Source organism: Orycteropus afer, unplaced genomic scaffold (assembly GCF_000298275.1).
Source record: "Orycteropus afer afer isolate SDZICR_OR568_19922 unplaced genomic scaffold, OryAfe1.0 scaffold00128, whole genome shotgun sequence".
Classification (NCBI taxonomy): Eukaryota; Metazoa; Chordata; class Mammalia; order Tubulidentata; family Orycteropodidae; genus Orycteropus; species Orycteropus afer.
The window spans coordinates 3,463,919-3,480,839 of NW_006921715.1; positions in this window are offsets into that span (position 1 = coordinate 3,463,919).

Genomic DNA, 16,921 nt, shown 5'->3' on the forward strand with positions numbered 1-16,921 from the left:
AGTGCAGTCCTTGGTAGACAGTACCATACATGACAGTCCATTGGTTGTCATAGCTAAGCTATGAGGAATGGGAAGACTGTGGCTATTCGGAATAAAGTGAATGTTAAGCAGGGCAAAACATAGGGTGGCAAAATGTGCAGCAGGTAGGGTAGTGGGTGCCTGTGGGTGGTAGCAATACTGGTTCCTAGGAAAACCATGTCAAGGGAGAGAAGTGAGTAATAGGCCCTCTGGATCAGAAGAGTGGCCCTGGGCTTAGTAAGAGAAGGATCTGGGGCAGAGCTTCAACTGGGGTTAGCAAAAAGGAAGCTCAGACAAAGTTGGAGTGTCCAACTCAGGACCCAGGTGGGAGTCAGAGATTCAAAGAGAGAGTTCATATCCACTTTTGGGGCCAGGAAAGGGCAGAAATTCCAAGACAGACTTCATATCCCGGTCTGGCAAGAGAGAGGACAACAAGGCTTAGCAAGGAAGAACTTGCCTAGCTAGCAGGGCTTCAGAGAAAGAAGAAAAGTGCCCAATGAGAAACAAGGATGTTGAGGACCTCAGTTACTTCTAGCAGGAGGGTACCTGCGAAATGGCCCTAATTTCCCTGAGACACACTTCCTTCTTTTAGAAAACAATAGTTAGGCCAGCTCCCCAGCATCACAGCAACTGTAAGCTGCAGTGTGACAGTCATTTGCACAAAACTGCTTTGCAAGATGTGAAGTGAGTTTCCACTGCAGGACTCATCCTCTTGTCCCTGGAGGATATGTTCTGAATATACTGTAGAGGCTGCAGAACAGACTCAAAACACTGACAGTCTGACTGAGAAGGAGAAGAAAGACCTAACACCCACTATAGGCCAGCTTTGTCTGAAGCACTGTCACCTCCCTTCGCTGATTTCATTCTGGTCCTCAGAAAAATCTCCTAAGGGTGTTCATTTCACTGTGACAAGGGGGTATAGGTGCTTGTGGGGAGGAGCAGAGTGTGACCAAAGGTCACGACTCCAAATTCTCTCTACCTTCTGAGGTAGGATCCCTGGAGGCCCTGTATCCAGGAGCTTATACTCCAAGAGGACATGACTTGGAAGCTATATTGATCTCTCAGAAACAAGATTTCCCTACAGCATCCATGGACTTGAAGTCAGAAATGGCATCCTTTCTACTCACCTTTACCTGGAGCTTCCTAACATGCTGTCAACTCTAGAATTGAGTTGCTAAGGCCCAGCCTCCCCAGTCAGGATCTTCACTGGGAAGGGTAACTGGGAGAGCTGCTTTCCAGCCTCCTGTGAAGGTGCAAACATTTGGGCTTGTGTGGTCTCGTGGTTACAGAGAGCAAGGGGAGAATTACAGGGAGGCCATTGTAAGCTCACCATGAGAAAGGCCTTGTGTCTACAGCACTCCATTGCTCACAATGCTGCTTCAGAGGGCAGCGAGCTTCCTGAAGATGCAAAGACTCGGAGTCCTCTCTCTTGAATTGCAGGAGACGGTCTGCCAATCAGATGAAAACACAGATGACACAGATCTCTTATATGGAATGTTTTCACTTAATTATATAAGAATACTCAAGTATTCAGCAAGAACTTTGACACAGGGTGTAAGTCTTACCCCAAGGGCAGTCGGCCAGTATTCTACCTGTGTTTCATAAAGACCAACTGCCCCTCACTCACCTAGGGAGAGGGTTATGGAGCTCTACCCGAGCACCTGGATCCTCAAGGTCAGGGGGAGTAACTCATTCTCCCTGTTTATCTAGCACCTGACACAAGACTTGAGGTTGCAGCCTTAAATAAGATTTTGTTGCGTTCATTAATGAATTGTCAGAACTGTGGATTCAAACCCACATCTTCAAACCCCATACGCAGTGTTTCTGCTCTCATGGTCATGGATGGCTAACTCATCAGCAGAGAAGTTGCTCAAATGTTCTTGGTTGACACATCTTTCAGATTCCTTGATCCTCTCTCCCTCCCTCTGCCTCTTTCATCCTTCCCTCCTTCTCCTTCCACTTGCCAATACATAGTGAACTCTGGGGTTAGCAGCAGAATTATAATTGTGGACAAGAGAAATTTGGTTCCTTACTTTATGGCCCAAACTTCAGAATTAACATAAAGCAACAACAAAAAGGAGGGAATAGTTCTATAATGGTGAAAGATCAAGGTTACAGGAACCCACCAATATTAAATCCTAAGGACATAAATTCAGAAAGAAGGTCAATCCTTACAATCAGCAAATCTAACCTTCTGAAAAAGTCCAGAACAGTGTAGCTCCCTTTCTTCCAAGACTGGTGAGAATTTAACCATACAACTAAGGAGCTCTGGTGGCATAGTGGGTAGGACATTTGGCTTCTAACCAGAAGATCAGTGGTGCAAACCACCAGCTGCTCCATGGGAGGAGTAGAGGCAATTTGTTTCTGTAAAGATTTTGAGCTCTGGTGGCACAGTGTCTAAGGCATTTGACTGCTAACTAGAAGGTTGTTGGTTCTAACCCACCAGTCACTCCGTGGAAGGAAGATGAGGCAACCTACTTCTGTAAAAGTTTACCACCTCAGAAACCCAATGGGGGTTGCGATGAAGGACCTCTGGTGGCATGGTGGGTAAGACGTTTGGCTTCTAACCAAAAGGTCAGTGGTTCAAACCCACCAGGTGCTCCACAGGAGGAACAGAGGCAATCTACTTCTATAAATATTTGTAGCCTTGGAAACTCAGTGGAGGTCGCTGTGAGTCAGAATCAACTTGATAGCATTGGATTTGGTTTTGGTTTTGGAACAGTGGACTGGCCCTTGGGAAATATGGCCAGTAATTAAACCTCATCTTGGAACAGGATTTGGCTCTTTAAGTGCTTTTACCTTTCAAAGCACCATGTATGCCTCACAAAGGAACTCTGGGGGTATAGTGGTTAAGACATTGGGCTGCTAACCCACAAGTTGATGGTTCGAACCCACCAGCTGCTCCTTGAAAGAAAGATGAGGCAGTCTGCTTCCATAAAGATTTACTGCCTTGTAAACCCAGTGGGGGTTGCTATGAGTAGGAATTGACTTGATAGCAGTGAGTTTGGTTTTTCTTTTATTTATTTATTTGGTCTCCCTCACAGCACATGAGGTTATTTTTATAAAAAATCGCAATGCCCTCCTGCCAGGTCCTGGTATAGGAAGATGAAAAGACACCTTTTCCACTCTCAGGATGCTCAGAGCGTAGTGCAACAGATCCCCAGACATGTGCTGGATTTCCCACCGCCATCACGGATCACACTGTCTTCATGCTGCCATGGCAGTAGTTCTTTTCAGAAACCCTTTCTAAATGCAATAAGCTTAAGACTAAAGAACCAAGGATAGGAAAGTTCTGCTATGATATATTTCTTTATTCTCGCCCTTATTTATTGGGCATGCACAAGGGGAATAAGAGGGGCTGGGTTTCAGTAGCCAATTTCCTTTGTGAAGAAAAGGGGAACATTAATCTGTTGTGTTTATGTAGCTACTGGTAACATATGCTTTGGTTTGCTATGATCTGACTTTATGGCATGTTAGAAAAAATAAGATTTGTTCTAAGGAAGGGAGCATTTTTGTGGAAAGGGAGCTGATGAAAGAAGGATGCATTCTAATGCAGAATGACAAAAAATTGATCCTCAAGTCCACTCGAATTAGAATGAGAGTGACATGGATTGTCCGCTTCCTCTGAGCTCAGAACTCTTCCAAGCACTTCCACACATTAACTCACTGAATCCTCACTTAAGTTTGCGAGTCCAGCAGCATTTCCAGGCATCCTGAAATTGTTGATTGCACAGGGGACTTGGAGCTGCTTAAAGAGGGTCTTCCATCCTCCTTGTTATTTCCATCGGCATTGTGTGAGCATTCGTCCAAAATGGAGGAGGAGGAGGATGGGTGTCAGGAAGTAGGTCCAGAGTTGTGACCAAACGTGGGCTTGACCCTAGTTCATCGTCCAAGGAGGCGGATGGGAAGAGGTGCAGACTTGCAGGAAGTGCTTCCCCGAGTCTTGGCCTTCCAGGGAACCATCTCCAACATCCTGAAAGAATATTCCCCAGAGCCATGGGCAATCTTCTCCTGGCGCCAGGTGGGAGCCTTGCTATCCGCCACCCATGACGCACTGTTTCGATTGCCAAGCAAAGCCTTCAAGAGTGTTCTGAACGAACTGCTTTTCTGGGCAGCCATGCTCCCTGCACCACGTGGAGCAGCTGAGAGGAGGCGGTGGTTTCAGCTCAGCGCCTTTCACATCCTGAGCTCCCATCAGCACACTGAGTTGTTTGTTCAGTCTGCTAGAAACTACAGTATACCCCGTGCTCCTCTCTTTTACATTCCCGTCCTACAAAGTAGAGCGTCTTTCCAAACGAAGAGCCCCATCGAGACCAGGCCTCCATTTAAGCACCATCGTATACCAGAGAGCTAGCATTATTTTAAGAAGTAACACCAGGCACAAGAAGAGAACTCTTGATAACACACCTCTCTGGTCTCAGAAAATAGTGAACAAAGCCTCCCTGATGTCTTACAGGGTTGCCTGTAATTCAACTTAAATGCTATTACACAGAGTTGCACAGATCCTAGTAGCCCCAAGATGGCATCTCACCAGTGAGAAGCTAGCTTTTCATTTTATAGCTTAATTTTCCGTAGCATCATGTGTGGGTTCTCATAGGCCCTTGTTTGTCCCTGAAATCATGACATATGTATAAATAGAAGAGGATTAAGCATTGAATTAGAGACTTCTTATTAATAGTTGTGATTACATATATACAAATGGTCCAGATTGCAATCCTAAGGAAACGTGCCTGCCCACAGTCTTAGTCTCCATTGGAAGTAGCTGGAAAGAAGACACATTCCCAGCCGGTCTAGAGCTATATCTGAACTCCCTTCTATGGAGCCTCGATAGAATGTGTTTTATTAAATATTTTTATGTCCATTAGAGTACAAAACACCCTGTGCAACCACGTTAGATAAAAACTCAGAAATGCCTGGGAGGAAATCTTCAAGCACGTGATAATATGGCAAATACCAGGGGCAAGTCAGAACAAATTTCAAAACCTGCTCAGTTCTCCTGAAACCTCAGTGTGGCTCTCTTTCATGTATATATGAACACATTTATCCCTACACCCCCACACAGACACACATGCACACGCTGCAAGCAGCAGGGGCCCAGGGATGCATGGACTTGAAAAAGTCAAGATGAAGTGGCTTTTTGTCATTGGGAGGGAAGGCCCCTAGATGATGAGATAAGGGGGCAAAAACAATGTCCTCAACTTGCATTAAGATTTCTGTTTTTGCTAACATGATTTGAATAATGCAAATAATCAGAAACGATTGGAATTCCAGCTAGGAGCTCAGTGAACTGTGTTCAGCTCTTGGATGTCATCCAGGGCAAATCTGAGTTGATTGTAGGCTGTGGTGAATGACGTAGCTCAACGACTCGGTAGAGAACATCGGGTGGATGATGCCATCGGGCTCCATCTGTGAAGATGCTTCTCCCTGGGCATCCCACCAGGGACAGGGTGGAGCTGTGCAGGAGCATACAGCCCTCATCACCTCTTAAGGCATGGCCCAGGGAGCAACGCAGGCACCTACTCACTGACAGTCCTTGGGTACATTTCTGAGCCTCTGTGGCTTGTAGTCCCTTGTGAATAAGAGCTATATCACAAGTTGTGACGATACAGTGTGGTGACATAGAGAAGCTTCTGATGCAGAGTTGGTCTTCCAAAATGGTGGCTATTATCAGCCCTGATGGTACAGCAGATAATTGTTTGGGTGCTAACAGTTAGCACAGCTGTGGTGTTGGTGAAGAAAGCTGAAAGTACCATGGACTGCTAAAAGAACTAACAGATCTGTCCTGGAGGAAGTGCGGTTGAGATACTCCTCGGAAGCGAGAATGGCCAGACTTCGTCTCACCTACTTTGGTCATGTTGTCAGAAGGAACCATTCCCTGGAGAGGGATGTCATGCTTGGTAAGGTGGAGGGTCAATGAAAGAGGGGAAGGCCCTCAATTAAATGGATTGACACAGTGGCTACAACGATGCTCTCAGGTGTAGACAGGATTGTGGAGCTGTCACAGGAGCAGGTAGTGTTTCTTTCTGCCGTACGTAGGGTCGCTATGAGTCGGAGATGACTTGATGGCACCTAGCAACAACAGCTAACAGACAGGTGGTGGTTCAACTCCCCCCCTCCCCAGCACTGGCTCTGTGGGAGGATGAGCTGGCAATCCACTTCCATGAAGGTGAAAGCCTCGAATTCCCTCTGGGGCAGTTCTACTCTGTCATGTGGGGTCAGCATGACTTGGAATTGCCTAAAGACACCCAATAACAATCATCACCCAGTTTTGATTTGCAAAGTGCAAGTTACCCGGACATTACATCAAAGTAGAAGTGAATTGATTAAAACTCATTATCTGGTTCAAGCCAGCTAAAATGCCACCTCCTCCAGTAAGGCATCCCAACCTTCTCAGTGAGAGAAATTCTCTCTTTCCTACTCCACCCCAAGGTGTCATCTGTGCCCTTCTGTAGTTCCTACCTGCCTGCTTTCTTTGTGTCTTGAGTGTCCATACTCCGCCTGGTACTCCCACAAGCCCAGGCTGCATCTGTACACCTCCACATTGCCCACCACGTCAGGCACACAGAAGGTCCTCTCTCCAAACTAGTGAGTAGATGGAGGCCAGGCGGTGCCAGGCTACTGTGGTGAGTAGGCAGCTAAACTGCAAGCTGGTGTACCAGTGGACTCGTGTGTGTTCCGTAACCGACTTCCTGCTGGGGTAAGGGGAGACCCACAGTCCTTGGCTGAAGCTGGACAGAGCATTTGTCCTTCTGGCCTGGGACCTTCTGATGGTCACTAAATCCTCATAGGCACCAGACATTACATATAACAAACCAAAAACTGGCTTTCAGCTAGAAAGAGAGAAAACAACAACAAAATGATTTGTCACCTGGCATGGATCCCATAGGAAGAAAGATTGGTAGGGGAATGAGGGGCGAAATCCTCAGATAGCAACCCCAAAAAGAAATCCCAGTGTCTAGTATGGACACGATTTAAATTTTCATGAACATATCAGCTGGTTCGCACAAAGGCGGCCGCGATGAAAAAAGTAATCAACCGCCAAGGGAGCTGTGACCCGCCTGGGTCCCCTGGAGGACCCCTCGGACCAGGCTTCAGTGCTTGCCCTCGTCACGGAGAGAACCTCCTGCACAGGGCTAATTATCTTTTAAAATTCATATCTGAAGCCACGGGCTGCCTCGTGGGATTAAGCACAGTATGCTTTGCAAATTGAAAATAAGATAGCTGTTAGGAACATATACTTGCCTCTATGATTACCGCGGCAAACAAAGGCAAAACATTAATTTACATCTATTATAATAGAGAAACAAAGCTGGAGAGAGTCCTGGCATCTCCTGCACCGGATGAAAGTGCAAAGGTGATCCATCCGGAAGACGAAGTGGGGGATGGGCTACAGGGTTGAGGGGCTGGGTAGGCTGTGGTGACCCTTCACCTCCTCTGAACATGGAGGTCATTACCTCTCTCCCCTCCCCTCCCATGAAAAGAGAGAGGGCCAAGAGGGAAGAGACAGAGTCCTCTCCTTCCAGCAAGTTCCGAGCAAACAGAGCATGATCCTTCCTAATGCACACTCGAGTTTGGTTTACCTGCAAACATTTTATTCAGTGTGGTGGTCTCATTGAGGGCATATGCAGACCATGTACCGATTCAACGGCCTCTGTGTGCACAATTCAGTCGCACCGATGACACTCGTCGAGGTGGACAACCTTCCACCCTCCTTTCCTGAGTTGCTCCTTCCCCCTTCACAGAAGCTCACTGCCCCTAAGGTCCCTATCAAGTCTTAGGAGTTGCTGGTGTCAGTTTGATCCCATAGAGACATCTCTGGAAAGACTACAATGCCCAAGGCTGACCGTCTTTACTGGGTAAGCTAAACCACTGTTTGGTTGGAAGAAGACCGCAGGGGATATTTTTAGCCTAAGGTTTAAAGATGATCTCAGGGCATTACTTTCAGGGGTTCATCCAGCCTCCGTGGCTCCAGAAAGTTGAGATTCTATGAGAATGGAAAATTCTGTTCTGCGTTGTTCCCCTTGGAATAAGTTGTTAACTATTTCTTTCTTCTTCTTCTTTTTTTAATACAAATATTGTGAGGATCATGTCTAAACTTCTAGTCTTTGCTGGGTTTTGTTGTGCACTTGGCACTTTATCTGCTATGGTAGGTCAAATTGTAATTTTCCCATTTCACAGATGAAGATCTTGACACACATGAGCTCAAGGTACTGGCTGAAGTCACACAGCCAGAAAATTGAAGTGCCGAGACTGCCCCACAGACGTTTCAGCCCTGAAGCTGGTTTGGAGCGCCGGTTCCATGTTCCCACCCTTGGCCCTGGAAGGGCTTTTCCTCCCTGTCAGTCTGGACAGCTCCTCAGCAAGATCAAGTCACCTTGTCTCCGAGCCTTTTGAGCCCAACAGGGAGGATCCAACCTCGCCCTCTGGGTCTGCCCCTTCGCTTCACTCTAAGCCCCCAGGCGGCATGGGGCTCACAGTATTGTGTGTGGACATGGCGCTCATGGACCATGAGTGCCAGGTGGGCAAATACTGCTTCCTTCTGTCAGAGATGCCTGACTGTCTTGAGCAGCCACTCAGGGTGTGTGTCGTGAAATGAACCTCGAGAGCCCCATGTGATCATAGCTCCGTACAGAGACTGAGTCCTGGGGGCGGACTCACTTTCTGAGGATTTCTTTCTGTTTTATCCACATGCAGTCCCTGGGAGAGGTGAAGGGTGGATGGTGATGACTCAAGTCCACCTGGAGGCGGCTCGGAGCAAAGTCCTGGCAATCCGCTTCCGAAAAGTCAGCCACTGAAAGGCCAGTGAGCGCGGTTCCACTCTGACGTACTTGGGTTGCCGGAGTCAGAGCCAAAGGCTCGCAACTGGTCAGTCCCCTGGCTCTTCATTCAGATTCTCTCTCGTCTCTCCTCCACACACGAGGGCCTGGTCTCATCACAGCCAGTGCTGGCTCCCCAAGAACCAACCCTTAATAAGACAGTGCTGATGTGATTCTTACAGACAATGCAGCCTCTGCCAAACCTGAGTGCTCTCTGTGAGAAGCCCAGGTGGTGCTGGGCTACCTACGAGGGTGGGGTTGAGTGCCACGACTGGGGATTGAGAGGGCACGCGTGAACCATTTAGGACTGGTGAGCACAGCCAGCCCCGAGTTGAGAGGTGAGTTTGTTTGGAGAGTCTTGGGGAGAAACTATTGCACCTATTACAGGGTTGTCTAGTGTGATGTCCTTTTAAATAGATTTTTCAGGAGGCTTCTGAAATAAATACTAAGGAAGTTTACAAAATGGTTCCTTCCTAGGTAAGAGGTTTTTGGAATAATAAGGCAGAGTTGATGTAGTTGGTAAACTGTGTGAAGTCAGTGGGTTGGTTCTCACACATGTAATCCTAAGTCACCCCCGTATTGGAGCATACTGGGAAACCAATTTCTGGTTACCTCCATGTCATCCAACCAACACTAGTCTTAGGAAGCACAAAGTTTGGTTCTTGTCCAAACAATGTCACTGTCTCATTCCAAGGCTTTGATGAATCACTGGTCCTCTTTCACCCTCTGTTTTCTCTTTTGACAAATGGGGCTTTGAAGCAAGTCTTGGCTTCATCCAATGAGTCTATGAGTAAGTTTATTTGCTTAAAGATGAGGCTTTGGGTAGTAATATGACTTCCTAGCAGACCCAGACAGGAAAGAGGAGGAGGGGAGGCACCAGAAACAGCCAGGGGTGGGGTGGAGAGGCAGAAGGGGCCTGGTGTGAAAGAGTCTAGAACAACACGGTGGCTTCACTCAGGCCTGGGATTTTGAAGAGTGTTTTATCTGGTAGAAATGCATACAGCAGTTACAAATTGGAAAGAACTCTGTAAACTCAGATAAGATTGTCTCAGTAATATTGCAGCAAGAAACAGCTCACCACGGCTTCCTTTCAATTAACCATCTAAATCACAGCCCATACAAACCCCAATCCCTGCTGCCTTGTAATAAAAAAGTAAGTTAGAGCAGAGCCGAAGAGGGTTGATTCATGCTGCTGAATGTGGAAGTCCACAGTCTACTCTTGGAGCCCATGGTCTAATGTGACTTGTTGAAAGAGCATTCTTTCAGCTGTTGGCAAAAATATCTTCTTTTTTTTCCCCCCTCACCCTCCTGAGCTGCATGCCGATTCATTATAGATAACCCCTTCTGATTAATTTTGTTTTGAGTTTAACTTTGACATCAAAAAAAGGAAAAATCTCAGTGGTACAATTCTCCCCTCTAACATCCACTGCTCTGGTATTTTTAGCTGGCTTTGGTGTTGGATGCAAAAGGGAGAAAAATCTAAATTTAGAAAGAAATTAAATTGTTGATTGTCATCAAAAGTCCTGGCTGTCGGATTAGAAAGTCTTCATGCTAGACCCTTTGTGATGAATAATAAATCAGCAATTTCCTTGAACTTCTTCAGTTTGCTCCCTTCTGTCAACTGGAAGTGTTGGAAGGGGCTGCAGTGAGTCAGTCCCGCGTGGGCTAATCCACCCCAGAGTGCTTTCAGATGCATGACCACTGACTGCAGGGGAGTGGGTATAGCCTGATCCCCAGAGACAGGACTGAATGACTATCTTCATCACCACGTTGACCGATGTGTCATGGCCAAGCTGCGTCACAGAGGAGCAAACAAGGCTGAGTTTGAGTTTTGCCTCTTACCACTGGAGAATCCAATTGAGTTCCTTCATTTCTATGGTCCTCAGTTGTTGAATCTATAAAATGGCTAGAATAACTTCTCTTAATGTAGGTTGTCAAGAGGAAAAGGGATAATGTATGGAAATTGTGAGCACTGTACATGAAATAGTAGGCGTTCAAGATGTGGAAGCAATTATCATAATTATAAGAATTATTAGTCATAGTGTAGACAGGTTCCATAATTTGATAATGCAAAAGCCACAGGAAAGCCACGTATGGCTTTCAAGAATGACTTTCAAGAGTGTTTGGTCCAGTTTGGATCACAGTGGCCTCCCCTTGGCATGGAGCTGAGTAGACACCATCCAAGATCAAGGTCCCATTCCCTTCCAAAACGAGAGGAGCAGCGGCATCCCAAATAACCCTCAGACATCAGGGTCATTTCCAAAAGTCACAGGGAAAGAGTGAAGAACAGGGATGGCACAGAAATCAAGCCAAGTGTGAACCTCGGCCACTGAGACTTCAGCCAACATCCCTTCCCTGCTCCCTGGCCCCTGGCCCTCAGTCACACCTGTTGTGGTTGTTGTCAGTTGCTGTGGAAATGATTTTCACTCATGGTGACCTCACGTGTACGAGCAGAACTGCCCCATGGAGTTTCAGGGCTGTGACCCCTTCAGAAGCAGAGAGTCAAGCCTGGCTTCCAAAGTGCCTCTAAACTCAAACTCACTGCCATCAAATGGATTCCAGCTCATAGCAACCCCCTTTGGGTTTCTGAGGCAGTATCTCTATGGAAGTAGATCCCCCAGCTTTCTGGTTAGCAGTCAAATGCCTTAGGCAGTATGCCGCCAGAGCTCCTTAAGTAGGCTCTGGGTGGGTTTCAACCATCAGTGTTTGAGTTAATCGCTGAGTGGTTAACCATTTGAGCCCCGTCATAGACATGTCTGTCTTCTCTGAAGCCCCATGGAGAACATGGCCCCTGGACCAAAACCTCAGGAGATATGAAGCAGGGAAGGAAGGCAGGAGGAGGGAAACAAGGATGTGGACTAAGTCTTTACAGTGGGCAGCATTTTACAGCTACAGAGAGTTCTTCCGAGGGTTCCCCACCATGCAGCATAGCACTCTCTCTCTCTCTCTTTTAATTTTTATTGTGATTTGGGTGACAGTTTACAGAGCAAATTCTTTTTCCATACAGCAGGTCACATACACTTTGTCTCATGACATTGACTGCAGTCTCCCACAATGCTCTCTTCCCACTTCCTCTCCATATGTACCTCTTCCCTTTGTCCTTCCCTCCCATGAACTTCTGCCACCAACACCTCCAAGCTGTCTCCCTGTGCATACACAGACTTTGTATTCGCCCACGATGGATCTTGGAGCCTCTCTCTAACACTGCTCCATAATTAGTGGCACTGTGCTTACAGAAGGAGCTTAATAAATACCTCTTCACTAATTTAAAGAGAACTTCAATTTTCTAGTTTGAGTAACAGTAAGGCTTTTTTATTATTATTGTGGTCATTAGGTGCTGTCGAGGCAGGACCAACTCATAATGACCCTGTGTATAACAGAACAAAACACTGTCCATTCCTGTGCCGTCCTAACAATCGCTGCTGTGCTCGAACCCATCGGAGCAGCCATGGTGTCACTCCTTTCTGAGGGTCTTCCTCTCCTTCGCTGAGCCTCTACTTTATAGAACATGGTGTCTTTCCTCAGGGAATGATCCCTTCTGATACCATATCCAAAGAACATGAGACAAAGTCTGGCCCTTCTCACTTCCAAGGAACATTCCAGCTGCACTTCTGGCAGGACATATTTGTTCGTTCTTCTGGAAGATCATGGTATGTTCAATACTCTTTGTCCGCACCACAATTCAAATGCATCATCTCTTCCTCAGTCTTCCTTATTCATTTACCAGCTTTCACCTGGATATGAGGCAACTGAAAATCCCTGACAACCTCAATCTTTTCTCCTTTTATCATGATGTTGCTTATTGGTCCAGTTGTGAAGATTTTTGTTTTCTTTATATTGAGGTGTAATCCATACTGAAGGAGCACCGGTGGCATAATGCTTAAGACTTTTGACTGCTAACCAGAAGGCTGGCAGCTTAAACCCACTGGTCACTCCTGGGAAGAAGGTTGGTCAATCTACTTCTGTAGAGGTACCACCTTGGAAACCCAAGGAGGGGTTGCTATGAGTTGAATTAACATGATGGCAGTGATTGTTTTTTTTTCTAATCCATCCTGATGACTTTAGCCTTTGATCTGGGGAGAAGGATAGAGTCATCCACTTCTGTGAAAGTTGCCCACTATGAATAGCAGTGAAACACGGTCTGATTCCATTATTTAAAGTTACAAACAGCTTTTATTCTGTATATTGTATGTACAGGTTATTCAAGCTATTCTCCTCTGGTGGATTCCAAATCTTCCTTAATTAAAACTTAATAAAGTAGAGCTAAGACACACTGGCTGCCTAACCTGATTTCTGCTCTGCCATCTAACACACTCTTCCTTCACCTTCTCTGGCTTCGAACTTCATGGGACTTGAGAAACACCCAGACTATGGACAGATCCTACTGCTCCTTCACAGCAGTGGCGTTAGACGTGTATTTTTAAGCCATGGCAGGAGCCTTTCCTCAACTGATCTCACCCAAGGACCCAGGCGTATGGTCCGGACACAAGCAGAGGGGAGCTGAGAAGTTCTGCTGCCCCAGTCCTCTCAAACCCTTGGAGACCTCTGAGGGTGGTCCTCCCAGGTCTAGAACCCTGAGGAACTTTCTGGACACCCCTCACCTCATCCAATCACTTTCTTTTCATTGCTGGTGACAGTCTAAGAACAGTGATTGGCCTAGGGCCACTCAGCAAATTAGCAGGTAAGCTCAGGTGAGAGAGCGCGTTTTCCAGGGCCCACTGTAGGGCTCCGTGCTCCAGCTGCTTCCTCTCACTTCTAAGATGGAGAGTTTCAGGTAAAGCTCTCTAGAACTCAGTAATTCTGCCAGGATATCTGAACCTGAGTAAGTACTGGTTTCTAGGGAACCTAACAGTGTGAGGTTTGGTGATGCAGAGTGTCAGTGAAAATGAGGTAAGCCCTCAAAGAGATGAACTGACACAGTGCACGCGGCAATGGGCTCAATAAAGCCACAGTTGTAAGGACGACGCAGGACTGAGTCACGCTTCATTCTGATGCCCAGAAGGTCTCCATGAATTGGTGCAGAGAGAAGGCAATCTAACAGCCACAATAGTATAAGAATCAAAGCCAATCTGGGCTTGAAGTAAGATTTTGGGAAAAGGCTAGTGATGATGGGAGCACAAACCAAAAAGCCAAATCCACTGACATTGAGTCAATTCTGACTCACAGCACATCTGGAAGATCGAGTAGACCTTCTCCTTAGGGTTTCCAAGGTTGTCAGTCCTTACGAAAGCAGACTGCCTTAACTTGCTCCTGTTGATTGGCTGGTGAGTTCAAATCATCAACCTTTTGCTTAGCAGCTGAGTGCTTTACCCACTGCTCCACCAGAGCTCTTACAAGAGCACAACATGGTGAAATGATTAATACCACTGAACTGTGCACACCAAGATGGTTAAAATGGCAAACATTGTGTTCTATATATGACCACAAAACAGAGGAAAAGAGAAGTTTGGGTTGAGGAAAACCCTTGTGACCACCACCAGACTCCTGTTTTTTCTAACAGTGACAGGTCACACAGGAGCTGGATCCTCAAGGAATGGGCGGAGTCAGGTCATGTTTCCAAAGATGGGAGCTGGAATGACAGGGGTCCCCCCTTCATTCTGCAGTGTTAGCACATGCCCTGTCTTGGGAAACATACACCATGTCTGATGACCCTTTACTTTTGTGAAGCCACAACTTACTCTTTGGTGCCACCACTGTGGGCCCTGGGGGACAAAACCTTCTTCTATTTTCAATTTTAGGATGAGCCATTTGACCATGAGTGTGGGACGATCATAATATTTTCCTTCTCATCCTCAGCTCACTAAAGTCCCTTCCTTGACACTCCTTTCTTCACCTGAGTAACATCCCAAAAGTTGGCCCCCTATATATTTAGACAGATTTGTATCAATATTGCACTGTTACACTTGACTTCCTCCTTTTTTTTAATTATGTAAAAAAAAAATCACATTAAGCCGAATCTAATTACTGCAATGTATATTAGAAGCAGGGCACCATCAAAATTTTATTTAAATTAATCAGGTTTTGATTTAAGATATTAAATTCAAATTAATCATGTAAAAATGGAAATGATCCTTGACGCGCTTCCAGCTGTGACTCCAGTCTGTTTTCTCACGAGTCACTTTCGGGATGTCTTGGGGGGAACATTACAAAAATTCACGCCGGTGCTATTTCAATTAGAGTTATTTAGCAGGACAGATGTAAAGAATATGGCATAATTAAGAAGGAGCTGATGACATGGCCACAGATTTTCAGGATTCAAAGGAAAAAAAAACTTGCACTAGTGTGAAAACTGACTACTGGCCATGGTACCCAAGTTCAAGTGCGAGAAGGTTAAGTGTTCATTAAAGACAGAAAGAAGATTTGCAGAGAACACACTCGACTTTTTCTCTGGAGCAATCTGCAGACTTCCCACATTGGTTTCAACTTTGAAGTTTCATTAACAAGCCGGTACTAACTGATATTGCAATTCTTATCATTCCTGAAATTATCTTTCCCCACGGCAATAATAGCCGTTGACTAATTTGATTCTAGGGCCATCAGAAAGCTATGAGAGTTAAAATAATACTTCAAGACTCATTTTAAATCAAATTGTACATAGCTGTATATGCAATATCGCATACAGGGATCCCTTCACTACTTATACACACACACATATTAGGTGGGGATAAAGGAACTCAGGCTTCTTAAAATCACACTAATTTCTCTGACTTGTATGGCAAGTTACAAAATGTTTGTACACACATTGCCCTGTTTTTCAGAACAGTTTTGTAGAAGAAGTGGATGCTACCACCTGCCTCAACTTGGTTCCCACTCATGCTCACCCCGTGTGTTTCCGAGAGGAGCTGTGCCCACAGGGTTTTCAATGGCTGATTTTGGAGACATAGATCACCAGGGCTTTCTTCCAAGCTGCTTCTGGGTGGACTGGAACCTTCAACCTTTGGGTTAGCAGCCCAGTACATCAAGCGTTTGCACCACCCAGGGACTCCAGACAGTGTGAACAGTCCTTTATCCATGGATGATGAATTGCGGCTTGTCAAGGTTGACAATTGGCCCCCAGACTCCTATCTAATTTTGCCCTGGGGACTACACCACCCCCTGTCCTGTCTTCCCATGGCGATACTGTCTCAGCTCTATGCGAGTGTGGTTTGCAAGTCTTCAGAAAGCCCCACGAATTAAAATATTGCTGACTATTACTGGAAGGGCCTATGGGCGCCCACCTGGTCAGAACTGAAGCCTGGAGCTTCACGCTACGCTGGGGTCCACATCCATTCCTAGTGGCTTGGCTGAACCCAAGAGAAGGTCCGGGGTGGGGGGTTTCCTCCCAGAGGACGTGACTCAGCCTGGTTTCAGATAATCAGTATTTCCACTTAGATGCAAAGTGTGTGTCCTTTCCTGCCTCCACTCCCACGGATGCTGCTACTCCCACAGATGTCACCTGGCCCTCTGTCGTGCTCTGACCTGTCTGAGCCCCATGAACCAAGGTGGCCCCCCTCCTCTGGGAGAGCCCCCTGGGGCTGGGGCCCAAGTAGAGCCTCCTATCCACTCGAGGTTTCCTAGCCATGGTATAAACAGCCTTAGTTCCTCCCAGCAGACCTGGGAGTTTAGACCAATTGTGGGCTGGATTCCGTCTGTAAAGGGAAGGCACTGTGCCTTAAGGAAAGGAACCACCAGTGAAGTGGACTCGGGAAATTGGCGAGTCCCGGACCTCGGCGGTCTGGGGACCCTCAGTAGCTAGCCTGGTGCTCGAAACCCAGTTGGTGCTCAGCAAACCTTTGTTTGATGAAGGAGAGGCTGGGGGTTGTAGCCAATAGCGGCTGGTGACTTCTCACCGCTGGGTTACCAGTGAGTGTTCACTGTGTGAGCGCCTAAACCCCTGCGCCCCTTTTCCCAAGCTACCTTCTGTGTCCCTCCAATCAGAACTCTGCTTCCACCGGTGGGCGCCAATCTTAGTTCCATCCCACACGTGTGTCTGGGAGGATTTTGGAGTTGTCGAAACGGTGCAATTCGTTGGTGGACATGCATTTCCCTCACATGATATACCAAAAAAACCCAAAAAACCTCAGTGCCACAGAGTCGGATCCGACTCA